This window comes from Lactuca sativa, chromosome 2, assembly GCF_002870075.4.
Source record: "Lactuca sativa cultivar Salinas chromosome 2, Lsat_Salinas_v11, whole genome shotgun sequence".
NCBI lineage: Eukaryota > Viridiplantae > Streptophyta > Magnoliopsida > Asterales > Asteraceae > Lactuca > Lactuca sativa.
Window position 1 is genome coordinate 126511295 of NC_056624.2, and position 18492 is coordinate 126529786.

Sequence of the window (18492 nt, forward strand, 5' to 3'; positions counted from 1 at the left end):
GGAAAAACCCTAATTAAAACCTTTTCACAGAAAAGAAGTGTATCGATTACACAGCCTCCTGCTCTGATACCAATTGATGAGATTAAAACTTAATCTTGAAGATCGATTAGATCTTAAACAGGTGAAGAAATATTTAAACAATAAGAACGAAAGCAAAAGTATGAACAACTCAACGATGAATCAAACGAGTCAAATGATTATAAACAAAACCCTCAGAAGAGCTCGATCAAGAACATCAACTGTAGAGGGTTGGAGGTTTACAAGAACGATAAAGAAATCTGTAAATACTATCGTTATTTTCTAAAGCGTTAACCTAATATGCATGCAAGCATATCTTTATATAGTAAACCTAGCAAACTCACGGTTGGACAGACCCAATACCGGAGTACAAAATGAATGGACTATCAGCCGAGCCCAATGACGCAATCTTCAAAAGAGTCTTCAACTCAACAGTTAGCTTAGGAGTAGATTAGATTTGCTGGTTCAAAAAAAATCTTAAGTAGTATAAACCACCCTCAGACCGACCGTCAAACTTATTAGTAGGCCGGGACAGGAAAACTCCGTTATAAAATCGTAACTTCTTCATCTATCGTCTGTTTTCGTCTGTGTTTTCACCATTGGACTACAATCGACGAGATATTCAATTCTTGTTTCGATTGTTTCGGCTAAATATCGCTCGATCTCATATTCGAACTTCGGGTTGTACACTGCTAGGCTGAAACTTCAAAAAATCATAACTTCCTCATACGAAGTCAGATTTGGGTGTTCTTTTCATGCACGCTCTCGGTTTAACGTATTCTATGACTTTTGTTTAGATTGCTAAATTCAAATATCGCTCTCTCGTAAATTCACTATTTATGTCGCGCTGTGTCGTGTCGGTTCTGTCGCGAAACTTCGACAGGTCATAACTTCTTCGTTATAACTCGGATTTCGGCGTTCTTTATATGCACGAAAACATTGTGACATATAATACAACTTGGTTATGATTATTCATTCTAAACAATCTTCCATCAAAAAGTCATTTTTGATGCTTATTGTCCTTAAATTGACTAGCCCGGATCTACAGGCGTTACATACACTTATTAGGGTCATGCAAAGTCACCAAGTCAGTGACTTTATGTATTAAGACGTTGAAAAGGGTTTGGATATGTGATTGTAGTTTATGGTTTGGTGTGTTAAGCACTTAATGGGAAAGTGACTTAATAGGGGAGTACGCAGAGAGTAAATTCAGGTATGCCCAGCGTACTCACCATCTAGCTAGTACGCCCAACGTACATAGGAGTACGCCCAGCGTACTAACAGATATGGGCCTTGCGAGTTTTGGGCCTCGGTTTGGGTAGTGTAGGGGATTTTGGTCCTTTGGGCCTTAGTGGGCCATCATAAGTCAGTTAATGTGGGCCAAGAAGATGTTTGCGCTCAAGTTAAGGCCCATTAGAGGGATTAGGCCCAATTAAGCAAATTGGGCCATTAGTGGGCTTGGAAAGCCTACCTAGTGTTGGGTTTTGGTTTTGGTATCGGGTCTTGGCCCAAATAAGAAAAAAGACAAAATGGACAATATGGACCCCTTAGTCAGGATTGATAGCCCATATGTTGACTCGGTATTCGTTATGTTGGATAGTACGGGATTTTCGGTGAGACAGCACTTCGAGAGTCGATGCTTCAGTTCAGAACGACATTGCGATGTGAGTTATCCTCATTGTACTCAAAGGTCTAAGGCACCAAGGCCGAACCTTTGATTTGTTATTTAGGATTATTATTGTTGTGATATGTTAGCTCGGTATCCTGATAGATAAGATGGTTATATGCTAGTATGATTTGTTAGATCGGTATCTTGGTAAATCGGATGTGGTTATGCTTAGTGACCTATAGTGTAGTCTGACTGTCTGTATGCTGGTAGGAGATTACCTGTTATATGTGCACATGGTTGATTGGTAGTTGAGGGTATTCCATCTGAAGGATAATAGGACCCTAGTATGTTGTCTTTATAGACTGTTATATGATTATCTACTATAGGTGCACATGTTTGATTGGTTGTGTGGGCATTCCAACCCGATGATTGTGGGCCGAGAGTATTCCATCCCGAGGATGATTGGACTCGTAGTATGTGGGCATTCTAACCCGATGGTTGAGGGCCTGTGGTATTCCAATCCGAGGGTTGATCGGACCCATAGTATGTTGGCATTCCAGCCCGATGGTTGAGTTCCATCCCGATGGAAGATTGGACCCATATTATCTGTTATGTATGTATTATGAGTGGGCATTCCAACTCGATGGTTGTGGGTTGAGAGTATTGCATCTCGAGGATGTTTGGACTCGTAGTATGTGGCCATTCCAACCCGATGGTTGAGGGTCTGGGGTATTCCATCCCGATGGATGATTGGACCCATAGTATGTTGTTTGTTATGTTATGTGTATTGTTATGTGCATGGGTATTTGGGGGGGGGGGGAACTCACTAAGCCTTCGAGCTTACATTTATTGATTATTGTTTCAGGTTCAGCGGATGGTCGTGGGAAGGCGAAGGCGTGACTGTATACTTCCTCGATTTATGATTATGATTTCTAGAACTCTGATGTTTAAACTATTTTGAAAACAAATTTTAATAACCGAATGGTTTTATATGATTTAAAAAGTTTTAAATTTGCTCGAATTTTATGGATGTTACAATTCAAAAATTGAGTATCATACTGATTAGACTCAATTGCACCAATAGAATTATCTACGTAATCACTACTATCCCGATTTCTACTATCTGACTTTCTATTAAGATTTAAATCATTAAGATTTTCTTGCATAAAAAGTTCATCATCGGAAAAGGGATCTGAAGGCTCATTATGAATTGATGAAGAGGACTCAAGAATTTCATAATCATTCATAGAACCAGAAGACAACTTGTAAGGAAACACTGATTCATAAAATTTCACATCTCTGGAATAGAAAATAACACTATTATCAAGACTGAAAAGTTTATAACCTTTTTTCTCATTAGAATAACCAATTAAAACACATTTTTTTAGATCTTTTAGAAAATTTATCAGTAATATTAAGCTTAGTAGCAAAGCAAAGGCACCCAAAAACTTGAATATTATCAAAATTAGGAAGGCATTTATAGATCATTTCAAAAGGACTTTTACCATTCAAAACAAAAGAGGGAAGTCTTTTAATTAAGAAAACAGTTGTAAGAACAGCTCCCCCCCCCCTCCCAAAAAAAAACATTTTGGTAAACCAGACTGAAAAAGTAAAGATCTTGATACATTCAACAAATGACTATGTTTTCTTTCAACAACTCCATCATGTTAAGGAGTATGAATACAAGATGTTTGGTGTAAAATTCATTTATTAACAAAAAAAATTCTTCATTCTATGATTAACAAATTCAGAACCATTATCAGATCTAGCAGTTTTAACTTTGATATTAAACTGATTTTTAACAAAGTTTAGAAAAACCAATAAAATAAGAAAACACCTCTTCCTTGGATTTCAATAGATAAACACAAAATGCCTTTGAAAACTCATCCACAATTGTAAAAAAAAAAATCTAAAACCCCCTAAAGCAATCACTCTATAAGGACCCAAACATCAAGATGAATTAACTCACCAAGACAATTACTTTTTTGACTACTAAGAGGAAAAGGTTCCCTAGTCTGTTTAGCCCTATGACAAACATCACAAGGAGGAATAGAATCATTAACAAATTTTAAATGATCCTTAAGAACATTTAAAGAATGATCAACAGTATTACCCAACCTATTATGCCAGGTAATTTAGAAATACAACAAAGAGAAGATTTAGACAAGAAAGATATTCTACCTACAAAGTTATCTTTTAGATAGTAAAGACCACAAGATTCATTAGCAGTCTCCACAATCTCCTTGGACAGTGAATCCTGAATGACACAGTTATTCTCATTAAGAACAAATTTACATTTATTATCTCTATAGATTTTGTGAACACATAAAAGATTCACATTAAAGTCAGGAATGACAAACACATCAAGTAAAGAAACAAAATTAGATAGACTCATGTTTCTAATTTTATCAATTTTAGCAGTTGAACCATTATGGTGATCAACTCTAAGATTATGTTTGGAAACATCAATGATATCATGAAGTTGTGACTCATTGATAGTGATTGTTGACTAGCACCAGAGTCAACAATCTAGTTTTTATTTTTATGAAAGATAAGTATTGCAAGCAATGTCTGCCATATTGGCAACTCCACTTGTTTCTTCAAAAAAATCTTTTATCATTTAACAGTGTAAGAAGTTTAGAGTATTGTTCACTTGTAAGATAATGTTGTTCTACCTTGTCACCAGATGCAGACAAATAACTAGAAATATTGCTAACAAGAGAAGTAACAACACGGGAACTCACAGAAGATTTGTTAAAATCAGATCTAGGTTTAAAATCTTTATGATAACCAATCAATTTGTAACATTTTTCAATATTATGACCTTTAAGGCTATAATGCTTGCATTGAAGACCTTGATTTATACCTTTAGTCTTTTTATTATCATTAAATTTTCCAACAAAAGTAGAAGACTGACCCTTATTAGAAACAGTAGAAACAAAACCTTGTTTTTTTTATTAGACTCTTCCCTAGAAACAATTGAGAATGCAATCTTTACTTTGGGTAAAGGTTCCATTATCAAGATATGACTTTTAACCTGATTGAATGACTCACCAAGACCACTAAGGAATTGCATCAATTTCATGAGTTTAGCATGATTATTAAGCTGAGTAGCAACATCACAAACACAATCAATACACTTAGTCAGACTATCAAATTCCTTCCAAATACCATCAAGTTTAGTAATCAGAAACAGATAATCCACTCTGAGTAAGAGAATTAATATGTTGATGTAAATTGTAAACAACATATCCATCAGCCTTATATTAGGTTTCACACAACTCAATCCATACATCAAGAGCAAACTCAGAACAAGCATGACCAACATAAATAAACTCAGACACTAAATTGAGAATCCAAGAACACACAATAGCATCAACATGAAGCCATTTAAGAGACCTAACAATATCTTTTTTGTCCTTTAATAGACTTTCATCAATAAAACCATTTTTGATTCTAGCCTTTAAATCCCTAACCATAGAACTTTCCTAGATTCTAAAGTTTTCAGTACCAAGCAATTTGAAATTAATGATAGTAGTAACATTATTATCAGATGCATGCAGATAAAGAGGATCATCTAAATCAATAGTTTCATGTTTATTAGAAGACTCTCCCGTTTTCGCTGGTCTAGTCATGATAACTTGACCACAAAATCAAAGAAATATAAATTAGTAATCTGAGAATCCAACACTGAGAGTTTTACCATAGTTTCTATAGATCAAATCAGATTCATAGTCATTAGAGACCAAATCAAAGTGATCTATAGACGAAAACTAAAAATATTAGGCAGATAGCTAATAGATTAATCACAACTGAAAACCAGACAGAAATAGAGGAAGAAACACATCAAGAAGCCAACCAGGAATAGCAACCTGAACAAAAAAGAAAAGAACCTAGGACAAACCCTAGACGAAGATCAAAAACCTAACTCAGGAGATCAATGAAAACACTGATCACAACGAAACAACATCCAAAACTGGCTCTGATACCATCTAAAACACAAGAAAATACAACTTCAACAACTCTTTTGTTATGAAAAATAAGAACCAGTTTGATCTTCAAGAACTTACACAAAAAACCTAACTACAAGTTCTCTCTCACTTGTTACAAAGAATCCTCACTACAACTCTCTTCTAACCTACCCTCAGATATGAACACACAAACACGATTAAAGAAGAAAGATTAAACTCGATGAAGAAAGCCAAACTATACAGAGAAGATGACAAGTAGTGTGTATGTGTATATATTTTTCTGTTATGAGAAATATACACACAGATTAGCCATATATACTTCGGAGCCAAAACCATGGGTCAAACACGCCATGGGTCAAATAAAACATGTCTGAAAGCAACCCATGTGTTTTTTTTTTCTGCAAACTAAAATGAAAAAAAAACGAGTCGCGATCCACAGAAATTGAAGATGAACACATTTGACCCTTATTACATAAATACATTATAACCACACCCAATAAATATTACAAAACAAACCCCAAACAATAGACATGTATTTATAATAGATTAGTTTGAATGAAAGAGCATATTTATCAACATATTTTTCTTTGTTTTCTATACAAAGTACGCATATTATCACGACACCTTAAAAACTTTTTCAATGATCTTTCAGAACATTTAAGCATCATATTCTCTTATTTTTTATTGGAAAAATGATGCCCAAAACAATAAAAAGATATGGGTTCTTGCACAGATGAAAAAAGAACAAACAAAAACAGGAAAAAAAAAATGGTTGACCGGTCAACATGTTGTGAATATCTAACATTTAATGGTGAAATCCTACATGGTGCCTCTTAAGAACTCATTGTTGCTTTCGTTAACAAGGTACTAATTGTGTCATAAATTCTTGAAACATCACTATTTTGTTTTAAACATTCTTATTCCAATTCTTTATTGTTTTTTAGAAGATTTTTTTTAACTTAATTTTATTTTATTATTATTATTATTTATTTGTATTTGTATCTTTTTAGAATAGGAAAGTGATAATGAGAAGAAGTGACCCAGGAAAGAAGGGAAAATAACATAAAAGAAAGAAACATGTTACCTTTTATTTACTTTGATAATCTTTTTTTAAAAGTGAACTTAATGAATTCACGTATGATGTATACTCAAATCATTATTTAATAGCCTTTATATGAAAATATACAAATGCGTTAACGTTTATGTTTACCATGCTCACTAGATGTGTAATATACACGTTCCATGCACTTACAGTTTTATTCATTTCACCAAATTACTATGTTAAAAAAAAAAAAAAAAAAAAAAAAAAAAAAAAAAAAAGAACACTTAATTATGGTGTTTAGATTATGAAACAAAAAAAAATGAATAATAAAGACTAACTAATGCTACAATGTAAACAAAAATAGGTATTTTTGATATTGGTAAAAAGCAATTAAATTAACTTTAGATCACATACTCAATGTAGCAAAAGAAACACATTAAACATAGATGGCCCAATGAAAGTAACATTATATACAACAATGAGAAAAAAAAAATTATGAAAACAGCCAAAATCGTCTAAAAAGAGTACTTCCAATTTTTTTTTCCTCATATGACACTGTACTTTAAAATGTTACCCAACTATAGTCATGTACTTTTTATTATTATTATTATTTAGACGGTGTACCTTGATAAAATCTCTACCCATTTATAGGATTGTGTAATCAATTTTTTTAATTAGGACGTTATATTTTATGTTTTGTGTATTATAGTATTACACTTTCATTTTAATAGTAATGATATCTGTTGATGGAGTTATTGTTCTTCTGATTATTACAAGTTGCTAAAGTGAACAAATTGTTGATATTAATCGTCCTTCGAGAAAACATGTGTCTACCAAGTTGATTGGTATAATTCCCATCCGAAAGCCTTTCATTAATAGGAACAATATATATAGCAAATACATGGACTAGGCCCAAATCAGAAACATGGGCCAGATAAATACAAAACAATATATAAATAATAATCTAGTCTAACAGCCCCTTGTAGTTGGAACGGGAGGCAACTGCTGAACATTCAAACCGGATCTAAAATCTAGAAACATGGATGATGGAAGACCTTTAGTGAAGATATCTGCATACTGTGAAGCGGAAGGAACATGCAAAACTCTAATCTCACCGACAGCGACTTTGTCACGAACAAAATGAATATCGATTTCAATATGTTTCGTGCGTTGATGTTGAACCAGATTATTGGACATATAGACGGCACTAACATTGTCACAATAGACTATACTGGCTCGAGTAGTAGGACAGTGAACTTCCAACAATAAATTACGGAGCAAGGAAACTTCTACCACAACATTAGCGACACCTCTATATTCAGCCTCAACACTTGAACGGGAAATAGTACCTTAACGTTTAGATGACCATGATAAAAGATTTTGTCCAAGGAAGAAACAGTAACCAGAGGTGAAACGTCTCGTCTTAGGGCAGCCAGCCCAATCAGCATCAGAATATGCAATAAGACCATGAGAGGGCATAGATTATAGTGGCAAGTCGTGATCAACAGTGTCTCGAACATACCTCAAGATTCGCTTAAGAGATGTAAAATGTGGTTCTCGAGGATCATGCATATATAGACATATTTGTTGAACAACGTATGTAAGATCAGGCCTGGTAAACGTAAGATATTGAAGAGTTCCAGCAAGACTACGATACAGGGAAGGATCAGAGACAGGTTGACCGGAGTCATCCAATTTGGCTACAGTATCTGAAGGAGTTTTAGCTGGTTTGCAATTAAGCATGTTGGCTCGAGATAAAAGTTCGATAGCATACTTGCGCTGAGATAAGAACATAACCTTTGAATCTCTAACCACGAACACTCCCAAAAATAGTTGAGATCTCCAAGATCCGTCATAGCAAAATATGTCCTAAGAGTAACAATAATCTGATGTAGAAACTTTGTAAACGAGGCAGTAAGAATAATATCATCCACATACATAATTAAATAAGCAATCTCAGATCCCTGATTAAAAATAAACAAGGAATTGTCACAATGGCTGTTAGTGAACCCGAGTTGAAGCAAAAATTAAGCAAACCGCTGAAACCAAGCACGTGGGGGCTGTTTCAGACCGTATAGAGAGTGCTGCAAAAGACAAACATGGTCAGGATAACATGGATCATGAAACCCCGGAGGCTGATGCATATATACCATCTCCTGTAAATGCCCGTGTAAAAAGGCATTTTTAACATCTAGTTGACGAGTCGGCCAATGCTGAGACACTACAAGATTGAGAACTGTGCGAATCATGGCTGGTTTGACTACAGGGCTGAAAGTCTCGTCACAGTCGATTCCTGGTCGCTGGCTGCAACCATTTGCTACAAGACATGCTTTATAGCGAGCTAAAGAACCATCACAATTTTCTTTCTTTTTTAAATAGCCAGATGCAATTAACAATATTTGCACCAATAGGTTTAGGAACCCATACCCATGTTTTATTAGAAATAAGAGCATTAAATTCATCTTTCATGGCATTGAGTCAGTTCGGATCATTAAACGCCTGTAAGTAAGTACGAGGGACAAAGGAGACGGACTGAGTATAAAGATTTAATTTGACAACTAGTTTGTGGATACCGGCACGAGCACGGGTAACCATAGGATGAGTGGAAGTGGCAGAGGAAGTAAAATTATTGGGTGATAACGGAGATGATACAGTGATACAGTAGGGGCTATTGAACGAAGAAGAATCAGCAGACGATAAGGGTTTGTTAATCATTGGAGAAGGCGAACTCGGTGGAGTAGGGTCAAGAGAGGTGATTGGAGTAGAAGTTATGGGCTTTGATAGAAATTGAGATGCAACGGGATTAGGATAGTACAAAGTGTCAAGAAAAGTGTATGATGGAGTAGAATTTAGTGTGAAGGACCCATATGGAAAAATTGTTTCATCAAAAGTGACATGACGGGAAATGATAATCATGTTGGTGTGAAGGTTAAGGAAACGATATCCTTTGTGTTGAGATGGATAACCAAGGAAGATACATGGGGTGGACCGAGGAGAAAGTTTATGTGAAGTGGGAATGTGAGGATAACACAGACTGCCGAAGACCCAAAGATGTTTATATGAAGATTGTTTGTTGAACAATTTTTTATATGGAGATATATTTTGGAGGGTGGTAGATGGTGTTATGTTGAGAAGATAGACAACCATGAAGAGAGCTTCCGTCCAAAATGTAGGAGGAAGACGAGCTTGAAAAAGAAGAGTACGAATGGTGTTATTGATGGATCGAATCATTCGTTCAGACTTCCTATTTTTTTTTTTTTGGGAGGTATACAGACAAGAGAAACACATTTGAATGCCTTGAGAATTACAAAGGGTGTGAAATTGAGTGTTATTGTACTCACCACCATTATCACACTGGAATTATTTTATGTAACTTTTAAAATGATTGTTAATATAATTTCGAAAATGCAAAAATTTGTCAAACACCTAAGATTTTGTTTTAAGGGGATAAACACATACATGATGAGAATATTGATCTAGAAATAACACATAATAGTTGAAACTAGAGTTACTAAGAATGGGAGAAGTCCACACATCAGAGTGAACAATTTCAAAAGCAACAGATGTAACAGAAGTTGATAATTGAAAAGGTAAACGAGTATGCTTTCCTAACTGACATGAATGACATAAACTACTACTTTTATTGTATTTACATGGAATTAACTTTTGAGAAAATAAATTATTAAAAACATCTGGACCGGGATGACCAATACGTTGATGCCAAACGGTAGAGTCAACAAAAACAAAAGCTTGAGGTATATGAGGCGTAACCGGATACAGATCACCAGTGCTATCACATCGGAGGAGTGTTTGCTTGGTTTGAAAATCCTTCACAGAAAAACCGTAAGCATCAAACTCAATGGAACAAAGATTAGCACGTGTAAACTTGCGAACAGAAATCAAATTTTTAATAATTTCGGGTGTAATAAGAACATTTTTTAGGACGAGAGGACAATATGGGTTTGGGTTAGATAAAAAAGTGTGTCCCGTCTTACTTACAGGAATTTTAGTTCCATTACCAACCAAAACCGAAGGTAAATTATAGCTTTTATTGCTAATAGAACAAAATATACATGCATTGGAATGAATGTGAGAGGTAGCACCGGTGTCCATTACCCAACCGTCTTGAGATGGATCATTAAGAGACATGACATTGAACATCTGTGGAAGAGCTGTAGGTTGAGGAGCGCCTGTATGAGGTGATGCTTGGAACACCAAAACCGTTACAGTGGGTTTGGAAGAGGTGACGCCAGACGTCATAATTCAGATTTTCGAGATCAAAGAATAATGGGTATTGAAGCCTTGATGTTGGATATGCCATATGGTTTTTCTGATGGTGTAGTGTTTGATGGTCCTTCACCCATGGTTGATAAATAACAGAAAAAGAAGAGGAGATTTAATGAGAACGAGAGAACAGAGAATATACTTGGAAGAGAAGAGCAGGAGGGAAAAAGAAGAATACGGCTAGGGTGAGTGAATTTTGGAGAGCTCTGATCATTAATAGAAACAATATATATATAGCAAATACATGGAGTAGGCCTAAATCAGAAACATGGGCCAAATAAATACAAAACAGTATATATAATAAATAATAATCTAGTCTAACATACTAGACGTGTCTTTCCAGATAATAAAAAATAAAATCTTGTAGGGTTTGTAAATGCACTCTTTAAAAATCAAACCCAAATTAATGTTTATGAATGTGAGCACTTTATTTTAAACGCAAAACAAAAACAAACTTTTACTCTAAACCATAACAATAGTATACTTATGTTTTGAAAGAAAAAAAATAAGTTTAGTTCATTTTAATTTTAACCTAAAGCATCAACTTTTAATCACCCAAAATAAAACTATTCGTCGACAAGACACTATTCATGAAAAGGAAACAATAGCAGTTATGATTGATTAAACTTTTAGATAGATTTAAACAATTATCGAAAACCAGTTAAGTACCCCCCCTCCCCCCCCCCCCCCCCCCCCCCCCCCCAAAAAATAAATAAATAAATAAATAAATAAATAATTTTAGCACCGCCCTTAATGAAATAGCAACAGTTATAAAGTACGCTTAACAAATTGCTCATCTCTATTTCTTCGAAATCGTCAATTTGCATGGTGTTCCGAAGACGTTGACTTCCGACCAAGATGTTAAATTCTAGAGTCATTTTTGGCATACATTTGTGGAAGCAGTTGGGTTCCCACCTCATCTTAAGTAGCATAAACCACCCTCAACCGTCAAACTTATTAAAGAATCCATAAGTTTTATAAAAAAAAAAAAAAAAAAAAAAAAAAAAAAAAAAAAAAAAGGAAAAAGAGATGGCGCAATCACGTTTTTGGAAGCTATCCAATTCATCATATCCTACTCTAGATTGAGTGTTTTAGTCTTTCCTTTTAATGAAGGCTGTTGCCATTTTTTAATGTTTTCCTTAATGTTGTGGTTGAATATGTGAGAAGTAGTTGTCTATTTTAAATGTTTGTTCTCTTTGTATTAGTCTAGCTTTTTTAATGAAAAAAACGTGTGACAGCAATTTAGTTACAAAAAAAAAAAAAAAACAAAAAAAACAAAAAAAACAAGTGATTAAAAGGCACTAAACCAACATTTGGTATCAGATCTTATAAAAGTTTATGCCAAAATATCAACCCTGTTCTGCATCCATGGGAGATTCGTCAAGGAATGATAAGGATGGGCAGATTACATTGCACTATCTTATGTTGCATGGGCCATTAAAATGAAAGTGTTCATGTAAGCACAAGGTGTTTAGGATGTTGTAGAGCCCAGTAAACCAGAAGATGTAGTTGAAGTTAAAAAAGATAAGATGGCACTTCCAGCCATCTATTAAGGGATCCTAGAAGATATGTTGTTGTCATTGGCAGGGAAGCAAACAACAATGGAAGCATGGGAGACTCTAAAAGTTATGTATATGGGGGCTGATAGAGTAAAGACAACAAGGGTGCAAACGTTAAAAGCAAACTTCAAAGTCCTAAGTATGAAGGAGATGGAGACAGTGGATGAGTTTGTTATGAAGATAAACAATATTGTAATCAATATCCGGGCCTTAGGAGATAATGTTGAGGAAACATATGTAGTGAAGAAGCTACTACGAGCAGTTCCATCAAAGTTTTGCAAATTGCATCAACCATTGAGCAATTCGCAGATCTTGATAAGATGACTGTTGAAGAAGTTGTTGGTAGGTTGAAAGCTCACGAGGAGAGAATCTATGGGCATGGTGAAGTTGAAGAAAAGAAGCTTCTATTGACTCACCAAGAGCGGTCTGAAAGAAACAAGAAGGAGAGTGAAGAGGACTCAAAATCCTCTCACAAATCCTACCATAGCAGTCCAAGCAATCAACAAGGTCGTGGAAGAAGTCATGGAAGATGGAATAACTATAGCAACCGTGGAAGAGGCCATGGAAGAGGTGTTGCTGAACAAGAACGAGGAGGAAATCGAGGGTCATCAAACAGTCACGGCAATAGCAAACTCCAATGTTATAACTATCAAGAATTTGGGCATTATGCCTCAGAATGTAGAAACCCAAGACGTCAAAGGAACCATGAGGCAAAACTGACCGAAGATCATGATGAACCGACATTATTATTGGCTTCTTTTGATAATAATGAAGCAACAGGGGAAGTGTTCCTAAATGAAGAAAAAGTGACACCAAAACTGAAGTTAGCAAGTGATGAAACAACTCAGTCAAATGTGTGGTATCTAGATAACGGAGTAAGTAACCACATGACGGGTCAGAAAGATAAGTTTTATGATCTTAACCAAACAACTCATGGTCATGTAAAGTTTGGAGATGGGTCCAAGGTGCGCATAGAAAGAAAAGTTTCTATCATATTCTAGTGCAAGAATGGAGAGCAACGAAAGTTTCAAGATGTGTACTACATCCCAAGCTTGTGTAATAATATCATAAGTTTGGGTCGACTAGCAGAGAATAGTGACCAAATCTTGATACATGGATCGTTTCGGTGGATTCATGATGTAAAAGGGAGACTACTCTTGAAGGTAAAACAATCTCTAATCCGTCTATATAAAATCATTTTGAATGAAGTCGGGTCCAGATGTCTGCTTGGAGAGACTTATGAACAAACTTGGATTTGGCATGCACGAATGGGTCATGTTGACTTTACTTCCCTCAAACAAATGGCAGACAAGAACTTAGCTTGTGGACTACCAAAGATAGATAACCCTACACGGTTGTAACCCCCCGTTCCTAAGAGTACCTAATTGTGAGTTCCCGGGATTTAAGAGAAATGGTATTTTGGTCATCTTGAGGGAAAAGTGGAAAAAGAGGGCCAAATATGAAATTTAGGGGACACACCGAGTACGCCCAGCGTAAGGGTGTAAGTGGACGCGGGTGCAAGGTTGAGTACGCCCAGCGTACTCGCAGAGTTCTAAAACCCTAAAATTAGGGTCAGCCACTATATAAGGAACATGTTGGTTCATACCCTAGCCTCCATAAGCTCTCCCTTAACCTCAAAAACCCTAGATAGCCGTTCCACCTCCATTGTTGGGTGTGTTTGGCCTTGAAAGCTTATTTTGGCAAAGGAGAGGCTAGAAGAAGAAAGAGGAAGTTGTTAAGGAAGGAGTTGAGTGGCTGGAGCTTGTAGATCTGGAGAGATATCATCCTTTGGAGCTTATTTGAGGTATAAAGCTTCTTGCTTGTCAATTATTTTGCATAGATCTAAGTGTTGTGAAGTTTTGGCATCATTCTTGTCCCAAAAGTCCTCATCTTGATACATGCTTTGAGTTGGCCAAGATTATCTATCCTTTCAGACCTTTGGAGAGGTCTTGAGTGAGAAAAATAAGGTCCCAATGGTTGTGGTTGTTCCATGTGTGAGATATGTAGGTCTTAATGGATTAAGACCTTGGATTAAAAGCTTTATGAACGTCCCAAGTGATAAAGTTTGAGACTTTATGAATCTTAGGCATATTTGGCCTAGGGATCTGAAGTTTGGGCTTAAGAGCTTAAGCCATTAAGAAGTTATGAGGACTTAATGAGTGGTGAAGTTACGCCCTGCGTAACATATGATTACGCCCCGCGTAGCGGGTCAGTGCCCCGATCCCCAATTGTGAATCAGCGTGTACGCCCAGCGTACCAGGGAGGGTACGCCCAACGTACTCCCTCTGTTGGGTTTTTCATTTTGGGCCTTAGGGATTGGGTTGTTATTAGGCTGATGGATTTTGGGCCGTGACTGGACATTATGGTTAGAGTGTTGTGGGCCCATTGGTTGTTATAGATCATGAGTTTAGGCCCATTTGGTGAGGTGGGCCCAATTTAGTAAATTGGGCCAATAGTAGGTTTTGCTTTGGACTTTTGGACTTTGGGCCATTGGTGGGCTTGGGAGCTTACCTAGTGTTGGGCCGGATTGAGTTAAGGGTAAAATGGTCAATTTACCCTTGGAGGAGTATTGTGCTTGGCCTAATGTTTATTTGTGCTATGTTGGCTAGTTCGGGATTTTCGGTGAGTCGGTGATTCGAGAGCCTGCTTCTTCAGTTCAGAGTTTCGGTAGTGCGAGGTGAGTTATCCTCACTATATCAACAGGGTCTAAGGCACCAAGGCCGGCCCTTTATCGGATTGAGATCCGGGTATTTGTTGTTATGTTATTACTTTGATATGTTTGCATCCTGGTAGCTAGGATGGTATATGTTAGAGACCTGGTTGAGGTAGGTATCCTGATATGTAGGGTGATGCTATGCTAGTGACCAGTTAGGTCGGTATCCTGGTTAGGATGATGATATATTATGTGATCTGTTAGATCAGCTTGTTGATTGTGAATTGATATATGATTGTATGTTTATGTGCACATGGTTGTTGGACTGGGGTTGGGTTGAGGCGGGTCCTGCTTTGTGCTGTAGGCCAAGATACCCAGGGCAGACCGGTTGTCCCGAAGGCCCAGCGAGCGGTCCGGATAAGTTGTAGGCCCCAAGAGGGCGGACCAGACGTACCGAGGCTCGGAGAGTGGACCAGGCCGACTGAAGGCCCGGTGCGGGCGGACCAGTCATACTGTAGACTCAGAGAGTGGACCAGGTGGATTGAAGGTCCGGTGCGGGCAGACCAATCACACTGCAGACTCGATGTATATGGCTAGAATCGGAGGGTGGACCAGGTGGACTGTTGGCCGGTGCTACGGACCAATCACACAGTAGACCCAAAGTGCATGGTTGTTCTATGATTGGATATGATATGGCATGTTATGCGTGTATGGTATATGTGGTTGGTATTTTGGGGATATCTCACTAAGCTTTCGGGCTTACAGTTGTGGTTTAATGTTTTTCAGGTTCTTCAGGAGACCGTGGCAAGGCGAAGGCGTGATCGTACCGCTCCTCATGTTTATGTAGTGATGTGATTCTGGGAATACTCTAAATTAATTGTATTGAAAACCTTTTTGTAATAATTTAATGAAATCGGGTTGTTTTTGAAAAGTTTAAATTGGTTGGAGTTTTTCAGTCGTTACAACGGTTGTGTGAGGGATGTCTAGTGGGAAAGCAGACACGGAAATCATACCCAACACAAGAAAGCTTCAAGGCGAAACAAAGGCTTGAGCTAGTACATGGGGACCTTTGTGGTCCTATTTCACCACCATCACCTGCTAGTATCCGATACTTTATGTTGTTAGTTGATGATTTTACTAGAGTAATATGGATATATATATATATATATATATATATATATATATATATATATATATATATATATATATATGATGAAGACTAAGGATGAAGCCTTCAATGTTTTCAAAAAGTTTCGGGTATCTGTTGAAACAGAAACAGATGAAAAGTTAAATGACTTTTCGAACAGATCGTGGTGGTGAATTTCTGTCAAAACAATTCACCACATATTGTGATGAAACCGGTCTAAACAGAAACTACACAGCACCATATTCTCCATAGCAAAACGAAGTGGTGGAGAGACAAAATCATACTGTTGTAGAGATGACAAGAAGTATACTCAAGAGTATGCATGTACCAGAAACGTTATGGGGCGGGGGGAGGCTATACATCATGTTGCTTATGTTCTTAATCGGGTCACCACAAAAGCCTTAAAAGACGCAACACCTTATGAGATGTGGACTAGAAGAAAGCCACAAGTTGATCCCTTAAGAGTGTTTGGATGTATTGCTCATGCAAGAGCAACATGAAGTCGTCTTCAGAAACTTGATGATCGAAGCAAACGTCTGGTGCACCTATGATGCGAGACAGTAACGAAAGCATATAGATTATTTGATCCCGACATAGGGAAAATATGCATCAGTGGGGATGTATGTTTTGAAGAAGATAAAGCTTGGTCATGGGAAAAGTCAAATTTGTTAAAAAGTACACCAGGAGCAACTTTGACAATTGAAGGCTACTCTCCAGAAGATAGCTATGAAGATGTGAACAACTAGGAACATGAAATCTGGATGCAAAGTCCTACACTAGAACAAACCCAACAGACAAGTGCACAAACCTCTACAATTACACCCTCAAGTTCGATCAATTTAGATACTTATGCAAGTTTTGAATCAGACTCGACAGGTGGAGGATCCCCGAAACGATATCGTTTATTGGATGATATTTATGATGAGTGTGATGAACTTTTATTCATGCATGATAGTGAGGAGCCTTTGTCATACTCCATGGCTAGTAAGAATGTTGATTGGGTAAATGCAATGAGAAGTGAACTGGAAGCCATTCAAAGAAATAAAACTTTGAATCTGGTTGAACTCTCACCAGGTCGAAAACCCATTGGTCTCAAGTGGGTTTACAAACTGATAATGGATCTAGAAGGAAATGTTTTAAAGCACAAGGCTATGTTCAGAAACCCGAGACAGATTTTGATGAAGTCCTCGCACCTGTTGCACAACTTGAAACAGTAAATATTTTGCTTGCCCTTGTAGGTAAAAATGGATGGATTATGCACCACCTTGATGTAAAATCTGCATTTCTAAGTGGTGATTTGGAAGAAGAAGTTTATGTAACTCAATTGGAGGGGTTTGTAAATAATAATGAACCAGGAAAAGTATACAAGTTGTTGAAAGCTTTGTATGGGCTTCGTCAAGCTCCAAGAGCTTGGAACTCTCGTCTGGAAAAATGTCTGAAATTTTTTGGGATTTACAAGATGCCCACAAGAGTATGCAATTTACACAAGAAAAAGGAATGGTAAGCTCTTAATAGTTGGGGTGTATGTTGATGATCTGATTGTTACAGAAAATTGTAGTAATGAGGTGAAGCTCTTCAAAGAACAAATGCAACAGGAGTTTGAAATGAGTGACCTTGGCTCATTTTTATACTACCTGGGTATTGAAGTGGGTCAACAAAAGGATGGTATTACTCTAAAGCAAACGGCTTATGCGAAAAATATCCTGGAGAAGGCAAGCATGGCTGAGTGCAACTCATGTAAATACCCGATGGAACCCAAGTTAGAGCTAACAAAAGATGAAGAGGGAGACCCGGTAAATCCCACAGAATATAGAAGCATAATTGGAGGTCTAAGATAACTCACACACACTCGACCTGACATCTCTTATGCAGTCGGGATTGTAAGTCAATTCATGGAGAGACCCACAGTCAAGCATCTACGAGCAGTGAAACATATTTTGAGGTATATCAAATGAACCACTGATTATAGATTAAAGTATACCAGGGGAGTGGAGAAGACATTGTAACCGGATACACTGATAGTGATCTTGCAAGGGACGTAAATGACAGACGTAGCGCATCAGGAATGTCATTTATCATAAGGAAAACCTGGTTACTTGGGCGTCGCAAAAACAAAGGAGTGTAGCTTTTTCCTCATGCAAAGCAGAATTCATGGCGGCGACAAGTGCAACGTGCTAAGGGATTTAGACTACAAAAAAAAAAAGCTAGT